Raw genomic sequence first — 19,654 nt, forward strand, 5'->3', positions numbered from 1 at the left:
ATAGTCACAAGTAAGAGACTTTTATGGGCATGCGAACTCCCGCAAATCTGGCGTAGCTTCCAAAATGAATTCACTGTGTTTGGAAACAATGGGGGGAGTTTTAACATGGGTGTGCGGGTGGGAGTGGGTGCGGGTGGGGATTTAAATGGGCAAAAAAAATCAAAGGAAGCCGGCTCCAACCCGACGATTTCCAGGATTTACTGGAGTGGGACAAGGGGCGGGGAGCCAACCCACTCCCAAGAGGTGAGTTGTTATTTTAAATATGTTAATGAGGCTGGAAACCTCGGATTTAACCTGCTTTGCAGGTTTTACTGTGGCCGGCCGGGTTTCCCAGGCCTCGGGAAACCCGGCAGCTTCAGTGAGGCGAGGACAGCCTCGGAGAGCACTCCTTCTCGGCCGGGAGGAGCAGGAGTGCTTCCTCCTGGCCTCCCAAGCTCCCCCCACCATCAGACTCCCCCTCCCACTGCATCAGAGCCCCCCCAGGGTTGAGGATTGGACCTACCTGGTCCTGTGGCCTGTTTCCCGCCCGACTGGAAGCCAAATCTGTCAATCAGGCTAACTTCCGGGCAGGGGGCCTGTCACTGACAGAAGACGCTTGCTGTGGCTTTAAATATCCACAGGAAGCCGGGAAAATCAGTCTTCCGCATAATCAGTAACAACTCCCCCCGATGACACTGATTTCAAAACCATATGATTTAATTGGATACTTGGATATGCACTTGAAGTGCCGTAACATACAAAGCTAGCAAAAGCTGGAAAGTGAGATTAGGCTGGAGAGCTCTTTTTCGGCCGACACAGGCACGATGGGCTGAATGGCCTCCTTCTGTGCTGTAACTTTCTATGATCAGCGTTAAATTCAGGACCACACCTGGAGTACTGTGCACAGTTTTGGTCTCCTTATCTAAGGAAGGATATACTTGCCTTGGAGACGGTGCAACGAAGGTTCACTAGATTGATTCCTGGGATGAGAGGGCTGTCCTATGAGGAGAGATTGAGTAGATTGGGCGCAATACTCTCTGGAGTTTAGAAGAATGAGAGGTGATCTCATTGAAACATATAAGATTCTGAGGGGGGGATTAACAGGGTCGCTGCTGAGAGGTTGTTTCCCCTGGCTGGAGAGTCTAGAACTAGGGGCCACAGTCTCAGGATAAGGGGTCGGTCATTTAAGACTGAGATGAGGAAGAATTTCTTCACTCAGAGGGTTGTGAATCTTTGGAATCCTCTGCCCCAAGGGGCTGTGAATGCTGAGTCGTTGAGTATATTCAAGGCTGAGATCGATAGATTTTTGGACTCTCGGGGAATCAAGGGATATAGAGATCGGGCTGAAAGTGGAGTTGAGGTCAATGATCAGCCATGATCTCATTGAATGGCGGAGCAGGCTCGAGGGGCCGTATAGCCGGCTCTTGCTCTTACTTCTTATGTTCTTATGTAAGGCTAGCAAAAGCTGGAAAGTGGGTTTAGGCTGGACAGCTCTTTTTCGGCTGACACAGGCACGATGAGCTGAATGGAACTCCTTCTGTGTCGTAAATTTCTATGAGAAAGCACCAGAGCAAAAGTGAACAAGGTACGTGAAACGAAATAATAAACCGCGCCTACTGTTAGAGAATCGCAATCATTGCAAATGACGTCTGTCACCCCAAACGCAGAAAAAAAAACCTTCCAGACTAATCATACTACTGTGACTGGTCGCAGAAAATCTGTATTTAAAATTACATTGAAATTAGCAGCCTTTGGGAACGGGGGGCAGGAGGTGAAGTTGAGTTGATGTAAGTCTTTAAATTGTAAGATTGGTCGAGTGCTTTTAACTGTCACTGTAAACAGAGTGGGAGCAGCCTCCAAATCAGTCGCTGGATGATTGCTAAACATAGTAATTGAATATTAAGAGCACCTGTCAGAACAGCATGCTGATTTCTGCCAGTGAATATATGAGTGGATTATGCCTGCCAAATTTATTGTTATTGTTAATCAGACATATCAAGGGGCTGTTTCATGTTAAAAAGTGACAGAATAGATGTAACTTTTCTCGTCTTTTAATTTATTTTATTTTGAAACTGCTTTATTTTTGGAATTGATTACTTTACGGAACAGGCATGTCGCTGTAATGGAATCTTCCTGTAAGAATGTATGAAGAAGCACATCCTGTCTTGTGAGCTGAAGGTTTTCTCTGCTCCAAAGTGCTAAATAGTGCAGCGGCTGCAGTGCTGAACGAGCAACCCACAAGTCAAGAGTTCAGATCGCACCAGAGCAAGTTGTGGAATTGAATTCTAATAGATCTGGTCACTTCTGGACGGCCGCCAAATGAAGTGGCCCATAAAAGCTGCCGGATTGTTGTTAAAGCCCAACTGGATTTACTGATGACCTTCAGAGAAGGGAAGCTCAGGGCCCTACCTGGTCTTTTCTTTTTAATTCGTTTTTATGGGATGTGGGCATCGCTGTCAAGGCCGGCATTTATTGCCCATCCCTAATTGCCCTTGAGAAGGTGGTGGTGAGCCGCCTCCTTGAACCGCTGCAGTCCGTGTGGTGAAGGTGCTCCCACCGTGCTGTTAGGGAGGGAGTTCCAGGATTTTGACCCAGAGACGATGAAGGATCAGCCGATATATTTCTAAGTCAGGATGGTGTGTGACTTGGAGGGGAACTTGGAGGTGGTGGTGTTCCCATGCGTCTGCTGCCCTTGTCCATCTAGGTGGAAGAGGTCACGGGTTTGGGAGGTGCTGCCGAAGAAGCCTTGGCGAGTTGCTGCAGTGCATCTTGTAGATGGTACACACTGCAGCCACGGTGCGCTGGTGGTGGAGGGAGTGAATGTTTAAGGTGGTAGATAGGATGCCAATCAAGCAGGCTGCTTTGTCCTGGATGGTGTCGAGCTTCTTGAGTGTTGTTAGAGCTGCACTCATCCAGGCAAGTGGAGAGTATTCCATCACACTCCTTACTTGTGCCTTGTAGATGGTGGAAAGACTTTGGGGAGTCTACCTTTGACTGTAGTCCATGCTTTGTGGGTGATGCTTAATGCCCTCCGCTGTAACATGGCAAGCCACTTGGTTGTACGAGAATGTGCAATAAAGGCGGCTTCAACAGAAGTGGCCATATCCTGACAGGAAGATAAAAGGGAATCAAGGGATATGAGGATAGGGTCGGAAAAACGGAGTTGGGGTATGAATGAATATTATTGAATGGCGGAGCAAGCTCGAGAGGTCACACTGCTGCTATCTATATATATAAATCGGTACTTCTGTCTGTCATTCTGTCATTCTGTCTGTCATTCTGTCTGTCATGGTGTGTGCGTCTTGCGGGTATGCGCTCGAAAGTTACAGGGCGTACCTACGCGCGCGTTACCTCCAAAGAAAGCTTACGCTTCCGAGACGGTTTTAAGCGTATTTACGTTTCGGCCGGGCTAAAACTGCGCCCGCGGTATCCCAAAAACCTTCAACATTCCGCTCATTAGCATCTCATTATCCGCTCATTAGCGACAGAGTGACCTCGAGCTCGACCAATCGTATGCCGGGTTGCTGGCGTGTGCTGCCGGGCTTTTTCGTTCTGAACCGAGGTGAGTCGCCGCCATCTTGATTCCAAACTTTTCCTTTCTTTTTCCCGCTTTCTGCGTCTTAAAAAAAAAACGTTGCTTTTAAAACACATATTGTTTTTTAAAAAAATGATTTAGAAAGTAATTAACTTATCTAATCTCATTAATTTTCCTACCTTTCCCCGTTTTTCCAGGTAGGCCTAGAAGCCTCGGCGCCTCCTCCGCACCCACGCCCGAGCTAGGCACCTCCCGGCCCCACTCGAAGGCTGGAGGGCCGAGCCTCAGCCCAGCGCCGCTAGGGTGCGCGCGCAGCAGGAGCTGAGATGCGCTGTCTCTCTCTGGCTGGCCGGGGGGTGGGGCTTGCTGAGCGTCCAGCGTTACCTTGGCAACCGGGTCCGCCGGACGTCTCGCACAGCCGCAATCGGCGGTCTTCACCTCGGGGGGGGGGGGCGCCGCGACCCTCGGGGGGGGGCGGGGGGGTCCGCGACCCTCAGGCGGGGGGGGGTGGGGGGGCCGCGCGCACAGCAGGAGCAGCTGAGACGCGGCGTCTCTCTCTCTGGCTTGGTCAGCGTCACGGTTACCCTGGCAACCGGGCCCGCCGGCCGAGAGAGACGCCGCGTCTCAGCTCCTGCTGCGCGCGCAATCGGCGGTCTTCACCTCGGGGGGGGGGGGGCGACCCTCGGGGGGGGGGCGACCCCCGCCCTCCCTCTCCCCCCCTTTTCCCCTCCCTTCCCCCCCCTGCCCTCCCTTCCTCCCCCCGCCCTCCCTTCCCCTCCCTTCCCCTCCCCCCCCGCCCTCCCCCCCCTTCCCCGCCCTCCCCCCTCCCCTTCCCCCCTTCCCCGCCCCCCCCTCCCCCCCACCCTCCCTTCCCCTCCCCCTCCCCCCCTCCCTCCCCTCCCCTCCCTCTCTTCCCCCCAGTCGCTCTCTCTCTTCCCCCCAGTCGCTCTCTCTCTTCCCCCCAGTCGCTCTCTCTCTCTCTTCCAACAACAACATTCCCTCGAAAAAGCCTCGGCACCGCCGGGCACTTCAGCTAGTTATATATGTACTAGTGGATGTCCCATCATATTGTTAACAGACAACTTATTTCAAATAAAAGATACAGGCAGATCTAAATGTTAAGTAGTCCAAATTGGACTTAAACAAGGTACTAAGGGGGAAAAATTTGGTTGGTTAGCGCCTCCCATTAGCGCCTCTGGGGGGCGCTAACAGGGCGCTAGGAACTTAGCGCCCAAGTGCAGCAATTTTAGCGCCGCTCACAAAATTGACCAGTCATTTTGCGGCGGTAATAAACACTACCATCATAATCTCCTGCGCCCACAGATCATGACGTCAGTCGAGCGTGCAATGCCCCGGTAGCATCCTGGACCAGAAATTGAGTCGCGCCCTCTGCCTTAGCGCCTGCCGCTAGGAACGACAGGTAGAGGGGAACGTTTTCAAGTCGGGAAGGGGTTGGGGGAGCGCTATTTAAAGGCGGCGCTTCCTTCTTTTTCTTGTTGGCAAATTTTTTGGCACACGCAGTTTGAGAGGGAGAGAGACGTCTGGAGAGGTTTAACGCTGTCCTAAGGAGTTTTGGTGGGAAAAATTGGATACCACCCATTTTGGGGCGCTAACATCATCCGGGCGCAAAGTTTAGCACCCGGCACAAATTATCGTCTCCGACTACAAAATTTGCTTCTATCGTCCCTGGAGGTGGTTTGAGCACTAAATCAAGCGCTACACATCTCTCTTAAGGCACTAATGACGGGGAGCGAGGCGCTACCTCAGAACGCTACCGAGGCTCAGGCGATGTCAGTTACTATGAAAGCCAGAGAGACTGGCGCCGTCCAGTTCTTAAATGCGAGGGGCCAGCTTGCTGGCCAGCCACACCCTGCTCATTGCAGCCTTGAATCTCGGCCTGGAGAGACCTCTAAAGCAATTGTGTTGGAACCACTAATTAGCACCGGGCGCTAAACTTTGCGCCCGGCCGATATTAGCACCCCAAAATGGGCGATACCCAATTTTTCCCCTTAAGAAAATTGATTCAAATGGACTCTGTTTAGGTCACTTCAAGTTGTTATCCACAGATGGCCTAGTTAATGACTCTGGGTTATTATTCAACAGTAACTAGCTGTTGGCAGCAGGCAGACATGATGCGCAAAGATCACGGGTAGGCTTTGTATCTATCTATCTATATATAGAAATTGGTACATCTGTCTGTCTGTCTGCCTGTCTGTCATTCTGTCATTCTGTCTGTCATCGCCTGTGCGTCTGTCGGGCTATGCGCTCGAAAGTTACAGGGCGTACCTACGCGCGCGTTACCTCCAAAGAAAGCTTACGCTTCCGAGACGGTTTTAAGCGTATTTACGTTTCGGCCAGGCTAAAATCGCGCCCGCGGTATCTGAAAAACCTTCAACGTTCCGCCCATTAGCATCTCATTATCCGCTCATTAGCGACAGAGTGACCTCGAGGTCGACCAATCGTACGGTGGCTTGCTGCCGCGTGCGGCCGGGCCCTCCTATGGTCGAGTGATGGGACGATTGACCAATCCTACGCTTTGGTGACCTGACGGTCGACCAATCAGTGCGTGTGTGGGCGGGCCTAATCGTTCTGAACCGAGGTGAGTAGCCGCCATCTTGCTTCCATTCTTTTTCCTGCTTTCTGCGTCTTTCTTTTCAAATATACATTTCCAGCAAAATAAAATTCAATTTATTAAATTCTTTTTAAATAAATCACTCATTTGTAAATATTTTATCTCACCTGAACATTCTTTTTCCTACCTTTGCCCGTTTTTTTCTTAGGCCTGAAAGCCTGGGCCTTTCTTGCCCAGCCAGGCCCGAGCTAGGTAACTGGGCTGCTGCTAAGCTCCTCACCACCACCGCCCCCCCCCGGTGTCACGTTATCCGGGGCAACGGCGTCAGCCACGAGGGTCAGGGTGCGCGCGCAGCAGGAGCAGGTGAGACTCTGTTCCGCGCTCGGCTCGGGCGGGGGGGGGGCGGGGGCTCTCGAGAGTGCGGATCGGGGTTACCCCGGCAACGGGAGTGCGGGCCGGCTGGGGCTTGCAGAGCGCGGCTCTCGGCCGGGGGGGGGGGCGGGGCTTGGAGAGCGCGGCTCTCGGCCGGGGGGGGGCGGGGCTTGAAGAGCGCGGCTCTCGGCTGGGGAGGCGGGGGCTTGGAGAGCGCGGCTCTCGGCCGGGGGGGGGGGGCTTGGAGAGCGCGGCTCTCGGCCGGGGGGTGCGGGGCTTGGAGAGCGCGGCTCTCGGCCGGGGGGGGGCGGGGGCTTGGAGAGCGCGGCTCTCGGCCGGGGGGGGGCGGGGGCTCGGAGAGCGCGGCTCTCGGCCGGGGGGGGGGGGCTTGGAGAGCGCGGCTCTCGGCCGGGGGTGCGGGGCTTGGAGAGCGCGGCTCTCGGCCGGGGGGGGGGCGGGGCTTGGAGAGCGCGGCTCTCGGCCGGGGGGGGGCGGGGCTCGGAGAGCGCGGCTCTCGGCCGGGGGGGGGCGGGGGCTCGGAGAGCGCGGCTCTCGGCCGGGGGGGGGCGGGGCTCAGAGAGCTGGGCTCTCGGCAGTGCGGGGCGGCGCGGCAGGGTTACCCCCGGCAACCAGGCGTGGCCGTGCCTCTCTCTCAGCCACAAGCCCTCCCTTCCTCCGCCCCCCCGCCCTCCCTTCCCCCTTCCCTTCCCCCCCCGCCCTCCCTTCCCCCCGCCCCCCCCTTCCCCCCCCGCCCTCCCTTCCCCCCCCACCCTCCCTTCCCCCACCCGCGCTCTCTCTCTACCCCCCAGTCGCTCTCTCTCTACCCCCCAGTCGCGCTCTCTCTACCCCCCAGTCGCGCTCTCTCTCTCTCTCTCTCTCTCTCTCTCTCTCTCTCTCTCCCCCCCCCCAGTCGCTCTCTCTCTCTCTCTTCCAACAACAACATGCCCTCGAAAAAGCCTCGGCACCGCCGGGCACTTCAGCTAGTTTATTATAAACCCTTGCCTGAGCATTCTGGTCAGGCAGAATGGGGGTTTTATCTGCCCCTCTGAAGATCCCTGCCAAATTGCACTCCGTGGGAGGTTTTCTTTCTTAGGCCCACCCCTATTGTGTCATTGAGGAACTTTCGGAAGGGGGTGGGGACGTGGGGGAGGGGGTGGTGGAGGTCTGGGGAATTCTCGGGTAGCTCAGAAATTATGCCAAGCTCCTCCCAATAGCATGAAGAGATTCGCTCCTGGAGAAATCAATTACCTTTGCCAAGGTAGCCCGCTATTCTCTGAGAGGGGCTTTGACAACATGCAAGGCTTCTTTTTGCCAGCCCTCGATTTCCGCCAGTTCCGTTTGGCAGATGCTTCCATCGCCCCGCTACAGTTGCTGGTGGCCCTCTGAAATTTGGAATGAGGTCAACGGCAGTCCACAATGGCAGGAAGAAGTCCTGCCCTGCTGCACTTCCGCTCCTTCGCAAAGGTCCGCGGAAGCTCTGGCCTCCCGTGGATACAGTATGCAGAGTTACTGATGTGTTGCCTTGTCTCTCGGCATGGCATTGATTCTGCTTTTTTTTCAGTTGAGTGAAGAATATACCACAGCAGTTAAACATTTGCAACAGACCAGCCCACAAATCAATAATATTTCAAGCACAGTGGTCACCTGTCAATTGACACTTGGTTGTTGAATTAGCTGGGTGTCCATTCCAACTCTGATCCACCTATGATTTCTTTGTCCATTAGTTCTTTAGCCCTTACACCCTAAAAATTCTTTATCCATGTCTCAGTTTGCTAGAGTCCAGCCAACTTATTAACCCACAGTAATGTACCTTTCCTGATTTTTCAGGGCAAGTGATAGATTCTGATTTGTGAAAATTGTTATTCAGATGGGAAAATAGAGAAAAGCAGGGAAATAGTAATGGACGGTATACTAAATTATTAACTGACGGTGGCAAGACTCTAACCTGCTGTTTATGACCTCAGTTGACTCGTTCTTTTTACATTTCCCGTTAGTTCCTAATATGAAATTCCCTGTTAGCAAAATAATTTCAAATCAGAAGTATGTTGTGAAAGAGAAGTTAAAAAGTAGACAACAAAAGATTGAGTAGGTTGGGCCTGTACTCTCTGGAGTTTGGAAGAGTGAGAGGTGATCTCATTGAAACATACAAGATTTTGAGGGGGATTGACAGGGTAGATGCTGAGAGGTTGTTTCCCCCTGGCTGGAGAGTCCAGAACTAGGAGTCACAGGCCTAGAAATTCACTATGGCCCCGCCAGCTGGCTAGCGCCCAAAGGTTAGCGCTGGGCGCGGAGCCAGTTGCGACCGTCAGAAATTCAGTTTTTGCGCCCCAAGTCGGAACCGGGCACTATTCCAGGGTGTGCCCGCCCCCGCTTGGGGCACTGAAGCTGAATTTCAGCGCTGTAGGCGCCGCTGCGCCACCCGCTGTGGAGCGGCAGGCTGCGGTACTGCAGGCCTCCTCCTTCTCTTAAGGGGGAGGTGCCTGCAACGGGGAGATCGCCGCTGGATTGTGCCGGCAAATGAGCCCGGCACCACGGAGAAGTGCCGGCCTCGCGGAAAGCAGCTGGCAATGCCGCGGGGGGGGTGGTGGAGGAGGCCGGGGAAGGAGGTGCGGGCAGGCGGCCGCCGAAAAAGCGGCCGGCCGCACCTCCACCTTAAAGCGCCCTAGTAACGATGCAGGACGGCCCCGTTTTCCAATCGCTGTTTGCGGCCGCTGCAGAAGAGGCGGCCGCAACTAAACATGGGGGTCGGGCCGGTAGCGGGGCGGAACCGGGGCACTGCGCACACCGATGACGTCATCGGTGTCGGCGCAGCGCTACCGGCTACCGCCGCCATTACCGCTGCGCTGAATATCAGCGCAAACTCCTCTATTGGCGCAGAAGCCCTCTTTGGGCAGTAACTGACCGCAAAGCTGGCAGCGCCTTACTGAATTTCTAGGCCACAGTCTCAGGATAAGGGGTCGGCCATTTAAGACTGAGATGAGGAGGAATTTCATCACTCAGAGGGTTGTGAATCTTTGTGTTTCTCTACCCCAGAGGGCTGCGGATGCTGGGTCATTGAATATATTCAAGAATGAGAGCGATAGATTTTTGGATACTGAGGGAATCGAGGGATATGGGGATAGTGCGGGAAGGTGGAGTTGAGGTCGAAGGTCAGCCACGATCTTATTGAATGGCGGAGCAGGCTCGAGGGGCCGTATGGCCGACCCCTGCTCATAATTCTTATAGAAACATAGAAACATAGAAGATAGGAGCAGGAGTAGGCCATTCGGCCCTTCGAGCCTGCTCCACCATTCAATGAGATCATGGCTGATCATTCAAATTCAGTACCCTGTCCCTGCCTTCTCCCCATATCCCTTGATCACTTTAGCCTTAAGAAATATATCCAACTCTTTCTTGAATATATTTAATGAACTGGCCTCCACTGCCCTCTGTGGCAGAGAATTCCACAGGTTCACCACTCTTTGGGTGAAGAAATTCCTCCTCATTTCAGTCCTAAATGTCCTACCCCTTATCCTTAGACTATGACCCCTGGTTCTGGACTCCCCGACCATCAGGAACATCCTTCCTGCATCTAGTCTGTCCAGGCCTGACAGAATTTTATAGGTTTCGATGAGATCCCCTCTCAATCTTCTAAACTCCAGTGAGTATAAGCCCAATCGACGCAATCTCTCCTCATACGTCATTCCTGCCATCCCAGGTATCAGCCTGGTGAATCTTCGCTGCACTCCTTCCATGGCAAGAACGTCCTTCCTCAGATAAGGCGACCAAAACTGCACACAATACTCAAGGTGCGGTCTCACCAAGGCCCTGTACAACTGTAGCAAGACATCCTTGTTCCTGTACTCGAACCCTCTTGCTACGAAGGCCAACATACCATTTGCCTTCTTAACCGCCTGCTGCACCTGCATGCTTACCTTCAGCGACTGGTGCACAAGAACACCCAGGTCTCTTTGCACTTCCCCTTCACCCAATCTATTGCCATTCAAATAATAATCTGCCTTCCTGTTTTTGCCTCCAAATTGGATAACCTCACATTTATCCACATTATAGTGCATTTGCCATGTTTCTGCCCAATCACCTAACCTGTCCAAATCGTCCTGGAGTTTCATGACATCCTCCTCACAGCATACCCTCCCACCCAGCTTTGTGTCATCTGCAAATTTGGAGATATTACATCCAATTCCCTCATCCAGATCATTAATATATATATTGTGAACAGCTGGGGTCCTAGGACCGATCCTTGCGGTACCCCACTAGTCACTGCCTGCCACTCGGAAAACGACCCGTTTATTCCAACTCTTTGCTTTCTGTCCGCCAACCAGTTCTCTATCCAAGTCAATACCTTGCCCCCAATCCCATGTGCCTTAATTTTGCACGCTAATCTCTTATGTGGGACCTTATCGAAAGCCTTCTGAAAGTCCAAATACACCACATCCATTGGTTCTCCCTTATCTATTTTACCAGTTACATCCTCAAAAAATTCCAGTAGATTAGTCAAGCATGATTTACCTTTTGTAAATCCATGTTGACTTTGTCCGATCCTGCCACTGCTTTCCAAGTGCTCTGCTATTACATCTTTTATAATGGACTCTAGCATTTTCCCCACTACCAATGTCAGGCTTACCGGTCTATGATTCCCCACTTTTTCTCTGCCACCTTTTTTGAATAGTGGGGTAACATTAGCTACCCTCCAATCCATGGGTGCTGTTCCAGAGTCTATTGAGTTCTGGAAGATGACCAGCAATGCATCTACTATTTCTAGGGCCACTTCCTTAAGTACCCTGGAATGTAGATTATCAGGCCTTGGAGATTTATCGGCCTTCAGTCCCATCAATTTTCCTAACACCATTTCCCTACAAATACTGATTTCTTTCAGTTCCACCCTTTCATCAGACCCTATGTTCCCCGGTATTTCTGGGAGGTTATTTGTGTCCTCCTTTGTGAAGACAGAACCAAAATATGTATTTAGTTGATCTGCCATTTCTTTGTTCCCCATTATAAATTCCCCCGATTCTGACTGCAAAGGACCTACGCTTGACTTCACCAATCTTTTTCTCTTCACATATCTATAAAAGCTTTTACAGTCAGTTTTTATGTTCCCTGCAAGCTTACTCTCATATTCTATTTTCCCTTTCTTAATTAATCCCTTTGACCTCCTTTGTTGAATCCTGAACTGCTCCCAATCCTCAGGATTATTGCTTTTTCTGGCCAATTTGTATGTCCTCTCCTTGGATCTTATGCTATCCCTAATTTCCCTTGTTAGCCACGGTTGAGTCACCTTTTTTGTTTTATTTTTATGCCAAACTGGGATGAACAACTTCTGTAGTTCATCCATTCGGTCTTTGAATGTTTGCCATTGCCTATCCACCGTCAACCCTTTGAGTGCCATTCCCCAATCAATCCTACCCAACTCGCCCCTCAGACCATCGTAGTTTCCTTTATTTAAATTGAGGACCCTAGTTTCTGAGTCAATTACTTCATTCTCCATCTTAATGAAGAATTCGATCATATTATGATCGCTCCGACCAAAGGGGCCTCGTACAACAAGATTGCTAATTAATCCTTTCTCATTACAAAACGTTCTTAAACTGTTTTGTTAAAGAGGAAGATTCCTAATTTCTAACCTTATGCTCATCAGAAACAGCACATGTCAAAAGGAGTATTTTAGTGAGTTCTCATTTTTGTGAGGTTTTTTTCCTCACATAAGGTATTTGACCAACCTACGTAAAAGCAAATGTTCTAAAAAAAATATCCCAACGCATTTTTCTCAACGTCTCCCTTAATAAAAGTCTGTTGCATAATGTGGCAGAAACGTGACTAAATAGCTGAGCCAGGTCATACCTACGATAAATAAAAGATTGCACACGCTAACCACCTCTGTCTATCACAATAGTTATTATTCCACCAATACTATTTTTATTCCTTCGGAGAAAAAAATAACTTCTGACTCAAATACAGCTATGTTTGTGTGATGTTTTATCGTTCTTTGGCAAACATTGATTTTACTTTCCTGCAATAAAAAAAGGTGAAACAACAAGAGATATTTTGCAGAAGCATTCATTAAAAGTGTAACATACACAAGGGAGTAACGCATGAGGTATGTACTGTTTGGTTGATCAGTATTAGAAGAGTGTGGACGACAGTAATTGCTGTGAATCCAGCACATTCGGGGAGAAGACAAATATAGAATCATAGATGTTTACGGCACGGAAGGAGGCCATTCGGCCCATCGTGTCTGTGCCGGCCAAAAAAGAGCTCTCCAGCCTAATCCCACTTTCCAGCTCTTGGTCTGTACCCTTGTAGGTTACGGCACTTCAAGTGCATAATCCAAGTACTTTTTAAATGTGATGAGGGTTTTTGCCTCTACCACCCTTACAGGCAGTGAGTTCCAGAGCCCCACCTCCCTCTGGGTGAAAATATTGCTCCTCAGTATAAATAGGCATATAAATAGTGAACGGGTAGTAAGAGGAGGGGTGGGGCCGATTAGGGAACTAAAAGGAAACCTACGCATGGAGGCAGAGGACATGGCTGAGGTACTAAATCAGTACTTTGCATCTGTCTGCACCAAGGAAGAAGATGCTGCCAAAGTCATAGTGAAAGAGGAGGTAGTGGAGATAATGGAGGAGATAAAAATTGATAAAGCGGAGGTACGAGAAAGGCTGGCTGTACTTAAAGTTAATAAGTCACCAGGAGGGTTTTACTTTCCTGGATCACTGGGCCTGCTTCTGGGAAAGGTGGGACTTGTACAAGTCGGACGGGTTGCACCTGAACCAGAGCGGGACAAATATCCTTGCGGGGAGGTTTGCTAGCACTGTTGGGGGGGGTTTAAACTAACTTGGCAGGGGGATGGGATACAGAGGGGAGCTGAAATAGGGGGGGATGTGCTGCCAATTATAGAGAAAAAAACAAGTCAGCTTGGTAGACAGGGCAAATATATAAGGGCAAGGCTGGATGGCATCTATTTTAATGCAAGGAGTCTTGCAAATAAGGTGGATGAACTGAAGGTGTTGATAAACACATGGGAGTATGATATTGCTGCTATCACGGAGACATGGTTGAGGGAAGGGCAAGACTGGCAGCTCAATATTCCGGGGTACAGAATCTTCAGGCGAGACAGAGGGGGAGGTATAAGAGGAGGGGGTGTCGCAATATTAATTAAGGAGTCAATTACTGCAGTAAGGAGGGATGATATATTAGCAGGGTCCTCTAATGAGGCCATATGGGTGGAGCTTAAAAACAAAAAGGGGGCAAGCACTTTGCTGGGAGTGTACTATAGGCCTCCAAACAGTCAGGGGGAGATAGAGGAACAGATATGTAGGCAAATCTCAGAGAAATGTGCAAATAATAGGGTAATAATAATGGGGGATTTCAACTTCCCCAATATTAACTGGGATAGTCAGAGTGTGAAAGGCTCAGAGGGTGTAGAATTCTTAAAGTGCATCCAGGAGAGCTTTTTGAGCCAGCATGTAGAAAGTCCTACAAGAGAGGGGGCGGTACTGGACCTAATTCTAGGGAATGTGGCCGGCCAAGTGGAAAAAGTGCTAGTAGGTGAGCACTTTGGTGATAGTGACCATAATATGGTAAGATTTAAGGTGGCCATGGAAAAGGACAGGGATGGGCCGGAAATAAAGGTTCTAAATTGGGGGAAGGCCGATTTTAATAGGATAAGGCAGGATCTGGCCAAAATGGACTGGGATCAGCTACTTGTAGGAAAATCCGCATCGGAGCAATGGGAGGCTTTCAGAAGGGAGATTGAGATCATACAATGGCAACATGTTCCCATAAAGGTCAAGGGTGGTTCCAAAAACCACAGGGAACCTTGGATGTCAGGGGATATACGAGAATGGATTAGGAAAAAAAGGAGGGCTTTTGGTAGATACAAAAGGCTAAAGACGGAGGAAGCCCTAGAGGAGTACAAAAAGTGCAGGGGGATACTTAAAAAAGAAATTAGGAGATCAAGGAGGGGCCATGAAATAACACTGGCGAGCAAAATAAAGGAAAATCCGAAGATGTTTTATAAGTATATTAAGGGTAAGAGGATAACTAGGGAAAAAATAGGGCCCATTAGGGACAAAAGTGGCAATCTGTGTGTGGAGCCGGAAGATGTAGGAGGGGTTCTAAATGAATTTTTTGCATCTGTTTTCACTATGGAGAAGGACGATGTAGACATAGAAATAGGGCGGGGGGACTGTGATATGCTCGAACATATTAACATCGAGAGGGAGGAGGTATTGGCGGTTTTAGCTGGCCTAAAAATGGATAAATCCCCAGGCCCGGATGAAATGTATCCCAGGCTGCTGTGTGAGGCAAAGGAGGAGATTGCGGGGGCTCTAACACATATATTCAGGACCTCTCTGGCCACAGGGGATGTGCCAGAGGACTGGAGAACCGCTAATGTAGTACCATTATTCAAGAAGGGTAGTAGGGAAAAACCGGGGAACTACAGGCCAGTGAGCCTAACATCAGTGGTAGGAAAATTATTGGAAAAAATCCTGAGGGACAAAATTTGTCTCCACTTGGAGAGGCAAGGATTAATCAGGGATAGTCAACATGGCTTTGTCAAGGGAAGATCATGTCTGACTAATTTGATTGAATTTTTTGAGGGGGTGACTAGGTGTGTGGATGAGGGTAACGCAGTGGATGTGGTATACATGGATTTCAGTAAGGCCTTCGATAAAGTCCCGCACAGGAGACTGGTCAAGAAGGTAAGAGCCCATGGAATCCAGGGTGCCTTGGCACATTGGATACAAAACTGGCTTAGTGGCAGAAGGCAGAGGGTGATGGTCGAAGGTTGTTTTTGTGACTGGAAGCCTGTGGCCAGTGGGGTACCACAGGGATCGGTGCTGGGTCCCTTGCTGTTTGTGGTCTACATTAATGACTTGGATATGAATGTAAAGGGTATGATCAGTAAGTTCGCGGATGATACAAAAATTGGTAGGGTGGTAAATAGCGAGGAGGGTAGCCTCAGTCTGCAGGACGATATAGATGGGTTGGTCAGATGGGCGGAACAGTGGCAAATGGAATTTAACCCGGAAAAGTGCGAGGTGATGCACTTTGGGGGGACTAACAAGGCAAAGGAATACACAATGAATGGAAAGACCCTAGGCAAGACGGAGGGTCAGAGGGATCTGGGTGTGCAAGTACACAGATCCCTGAAGGCGGCGGAACAGGTGGATAAGGTGGTTAAAAAAGGCATATGGGATACTTGCCTTCATTAGCCGAGGCATTGAATATAAGAGCAAGGAGGTTATGATGGAGCTGTATAAAACACTGGTTAGGCCACAGCTGGAATACTGTGTGCAGTTCTGGTCGCCACACTACAGGAAGGATGTGATCGCGTTAGAGAGGGTGCAGAGGAGGTTCACCAGGATGTTACCAGGGCTGGAGCGCTTCAGCTATGAAGAGAGACTGGGCAGATTGGGTTTGTTTTCCTTGGAGCTGAGGAGGCTGAGGGGGGACATGATTGAGGTGTACAAAATTATGAGGGGCATAGATAGGATGGATGCTGAGGAGCTTTTTCCCTTAGTAGAGGGGTCAATAACTAGGGGGCATAGATTCAAGGTAAAGGGCGGGAGGTTTAGAGGGGATTTGAGAAAGAACTTTTTCACCCAGAGGGTGGTTGGAGTCTGGAACTCACTGCCTGAAAGGGTTGTGGAGGCAGAAACCCTCACAACATTTAAGAAGCATTTGGATGTGCACTTGAAATGCCATAGCATACAAGGCTACGGGCCAAATGCTGGAATATGGGATTAGATTAGACAGGGCTTGATGGCCGGCGCGGACACGATGGGCCGAAGGGCCTCTATCCGTGCTGTATTACTCTATGACTCTATGACTCTATGACCAGATGGGATGCATCCTAGGCTGCTGAGGGAAGTTAAGGAGGAACTCTTGGAGGTACTGGCCTTAATCTTCCAATCCTCCTTAGATACGGGGGTGGTGCCAGAGGACTGGAGAATTGCAAATGTTACATCATTGTTCAAAAAAGTGTGTAAGGATAAACCCAGCAACTACAGGCCAGTCAGTTTAACCTCGGTAGTGGGGAAGCTTTTAGAAACAATAATCAGGGGCAAAGTTAAAAGTCACTTGGACAAGTGTGGATTAACTAAGGAAAGCCAGCACAGATTTGTTAAAGAGAAATCGTGTTTAACTAACTTGATCGAGTTTTTTGATGAGGTAACAGAAAGGGTTGATGAGGGCAATGCGGTTGATGTGGTGCACATGGACTTCCAAAAGGCATTTGATAATGTGCCACATATTGGCTCAGAAATTCGGCTCTCCCCGGGTGAGTACGCACGGGGTACTCACCCGTAGGCCGAATGGAAGTGCGGGTGTCCTGCATGCACTGCGCATGCGCGGGAAACCTGCACTTCCGATCCTCTGAACGAAGGGGTTCAGAGGTCGAACACGCGCGCAGGGGAGGCTGCGCGTACGCTTTGAACCTAGGTTTTTTTTTGCAGGTTTTCACACGAGGTTAATCCTGTAGGATTTACACATTTAAAAAGCAGGCGTAAGGCCTGCTTTTTACATAGATACATAGAGATAGGAACAGGAGTAGGCCATTCGGCCCTTCGAGCCTGCTCCGCCATTCAATGAGATCATGGCAAGGTAAGTGGTCAATTAATTAAAATTAAAACATTTTTTCCACAGTTTTATTATTTTTAAATACTTTAAAGGAAGGTAAGTTTATTTTTAGCCCTGTTTTTTTATAAAATTATTTTTTCAAAAATTTATATTATTGTTTAAAATAGTTATTTAATGTAATTTGTAGTTTATTGAAAAAGTGTAATTTAAAAAAAAATGTATTTGAAGATTTAATGCGATTTTGAGGCCCGTAGTATTCATAAGTTTAGACAGGTCTTCCTGTCAATCTTATGAATGGGCTTTTCCCTCCTCCGATTGGCTGCCCATGGCTCACGTGATCCCAGGGGACGCATCGCACTAACTACACCCCTGGGACACGCAAGCACAGCGCGCCGGCAGCTGGGCCAGGCCCCGGAGAGGAATTCCATGGGGCCCTACAGCTCAACTGCCGGCACGCAAGGTAAGTGCAGGTCGGGGGCTTGCACCAGCGGGAAGCCCCCGACCCGAATTTCTGGGCCAGTAGGCTTACCAGCAAAGTTGAAGCCCATGGAATAAAAGGGACAGTGGCAGCATGGATATGAAATTGGCTAAGTGACAGGAAACAGAGAGTAGTTGTGAACAGTTGTTTTTTGGACTAGAGGAAGGTATACAGTGGTATTCCTCGGGGTCGGTTCTAGGATCACTGCTTTTCTTGCTGTATATTAATGTCTTGGGTGTACAGGGCACATTTTCCAAATTTGCAGGTGACACCAAACTTGGAAGTACAGCGAACAGTGAGGAGGAGAGTGATAGACTTCAGGAGGACATAGACAGGCTGGTGAAATGGGCGGACACGTGGCAGATGAAATTTAATGCAAAAAAGTGCAAAGTGATAGAATTCGGTAGGAAGAATGAGGAGAGGCAATCTAAACTAAAGGGTGCAATCCTAAAGGGGGTGCATGAACAGAGAGACCTGGGGGTATATGTGCACAAATTGTTGAAGGTGGCAGGGCAGGTTGAGGAAGCGGTTAAAAAAGCATACGGGATCCTGGGCTTCATAAATAGAGGCATAGGGCTGGATTTTACAAGCCCTGAGGAGACGGGTTTGGAGGCGGGACTGCTGGGAAAATCAAAAAGAATGGGAGCGGGTCCCGAACGCACTCCCAACCCGCCTCCAATCAATCTTCCCTGGAGTTGGGTTCCCAATTTGTGCAGGGACCCGAGTCCTAGCGGCGAGAAGAGGATCATAGCCACTTAACTGCCTGTTAACAGGTAGACAGCAGGCAGTTAAGAGGCTTTTTCCCATTTTGAGACTTCTGCTGCAGGCTTCCCGATGTCGGGGAACCCCCCCGGGGTAAGTGAGGCGTGCTGTGGGTCTGTTGTAATGTTTGTGTATAGATGACAGCTGCAGAAGTGGTGTGAAGGATGCAATGGGACACTGGTGAATATCAGAGGTAAGGAAATGTTGCAAAAGTAATTTTAATGTGTTTAGATTTTTCTGTAGGTGACAAGCTTTGAAGTGTTTGTGTGGCCTCACATCATTGGGAGAAGTAACAGATCGCTTCTGTACCCTCACCTGCAGCTGCCATCTGTTTTATCCTAAGGAGAGTGTCATTGGAGAGCCTAGGTGAAAGGGCTCACCTTTGTACCGTGATTGTCAGTGTTTGACAGCACCTCAATGCTGTCAAACACTGTCAACTCATCTGTCAAAAATAAATGATTCATGTCTCTTTAAGAAAACCGGCAGATGAAGCGTCATTAACTGATGTCATCTGACACCGGCTTTCCCTTAATTGGCCAGCAAGCCTACAGGGCAGGGCTTAAAAAGGCCAATCAGGGGAAAGTAGCGTCTGTGCGTCGGACGTCGCTGGGGGTGGGACTAGAACCTGGAAGGCAGCAGTCCTGCCCCCAACTCGTCTCGGCAGGTAAAATCCAGCCCATAGAGTACAAAAGCAAGGAAGTTATGATGAACCTTTTATAAAACATTGGTTCGGCCTCAACTGGAATGTTGTGTCCAATTCTGGGCACTGCACTTTAGGAAGGATGTGAAGGCCTAAGACAAGGTGTAGAAAAGATTTACGAGAATGATTCCAGGAATGAGGGACTTCAGTTACATGGATAGACTGGAGAAGCTGGGGTTGTTCTCCATAGAGCAGCGAAGGTTGAGAGGAGATTTGATAGAGGTGTTCAAAATCACGAGGGGTCTAGACAGAGTAGCTACAGAGAAACTGTTCCCATTGGCGGAAGGGTCGAGAACCAGAGGACACAGATTTAAGGTGATTGGCAAAAGAACCAAAGGCGACATGACGAAAAGCTAAAGTGGTTAGAATCTGGAATGCACTGTCTGAAAGGGTGGTGGAGGCAGCCTTAATCATGGTTTTCAAAAGGGAATTGGATAAATACCTGAAGGAAAAACATTTGCAGGGCTATAGGCAAAGGGCGGGGGAGTGGGACTAGCTGAAGTGCTCTTGCAGAGAGCCGGCACGGGCTCGACGGGCCGAATGGGCTCCTTCTGTGCTGTAACCATTCCATGATTCTACGATTCAACTCCCGTCTAATCCTTCTACCAATTACTTAAAATCTATGCCCCCTAGTTATTGACCTCTCTGCTAAGGGAAATAGGTCCTTCCTGT

Source organism: Somniosus microcephalus, chromosome 5, assembly GCF_052327205.1.
Source record: "Somniosus microcephalus isolate GS21.2 chromosome 5, FLI_Smic_1.0, whole genome shotgun sequence".
NCBI classification, from domain to species: domain Eukaryota; kingdom Metazoa; phylum Chordata; class Chondrichthyes; order Squaliformes; family Somniosidae; genus Somniosus; species Somniosus microcephalus.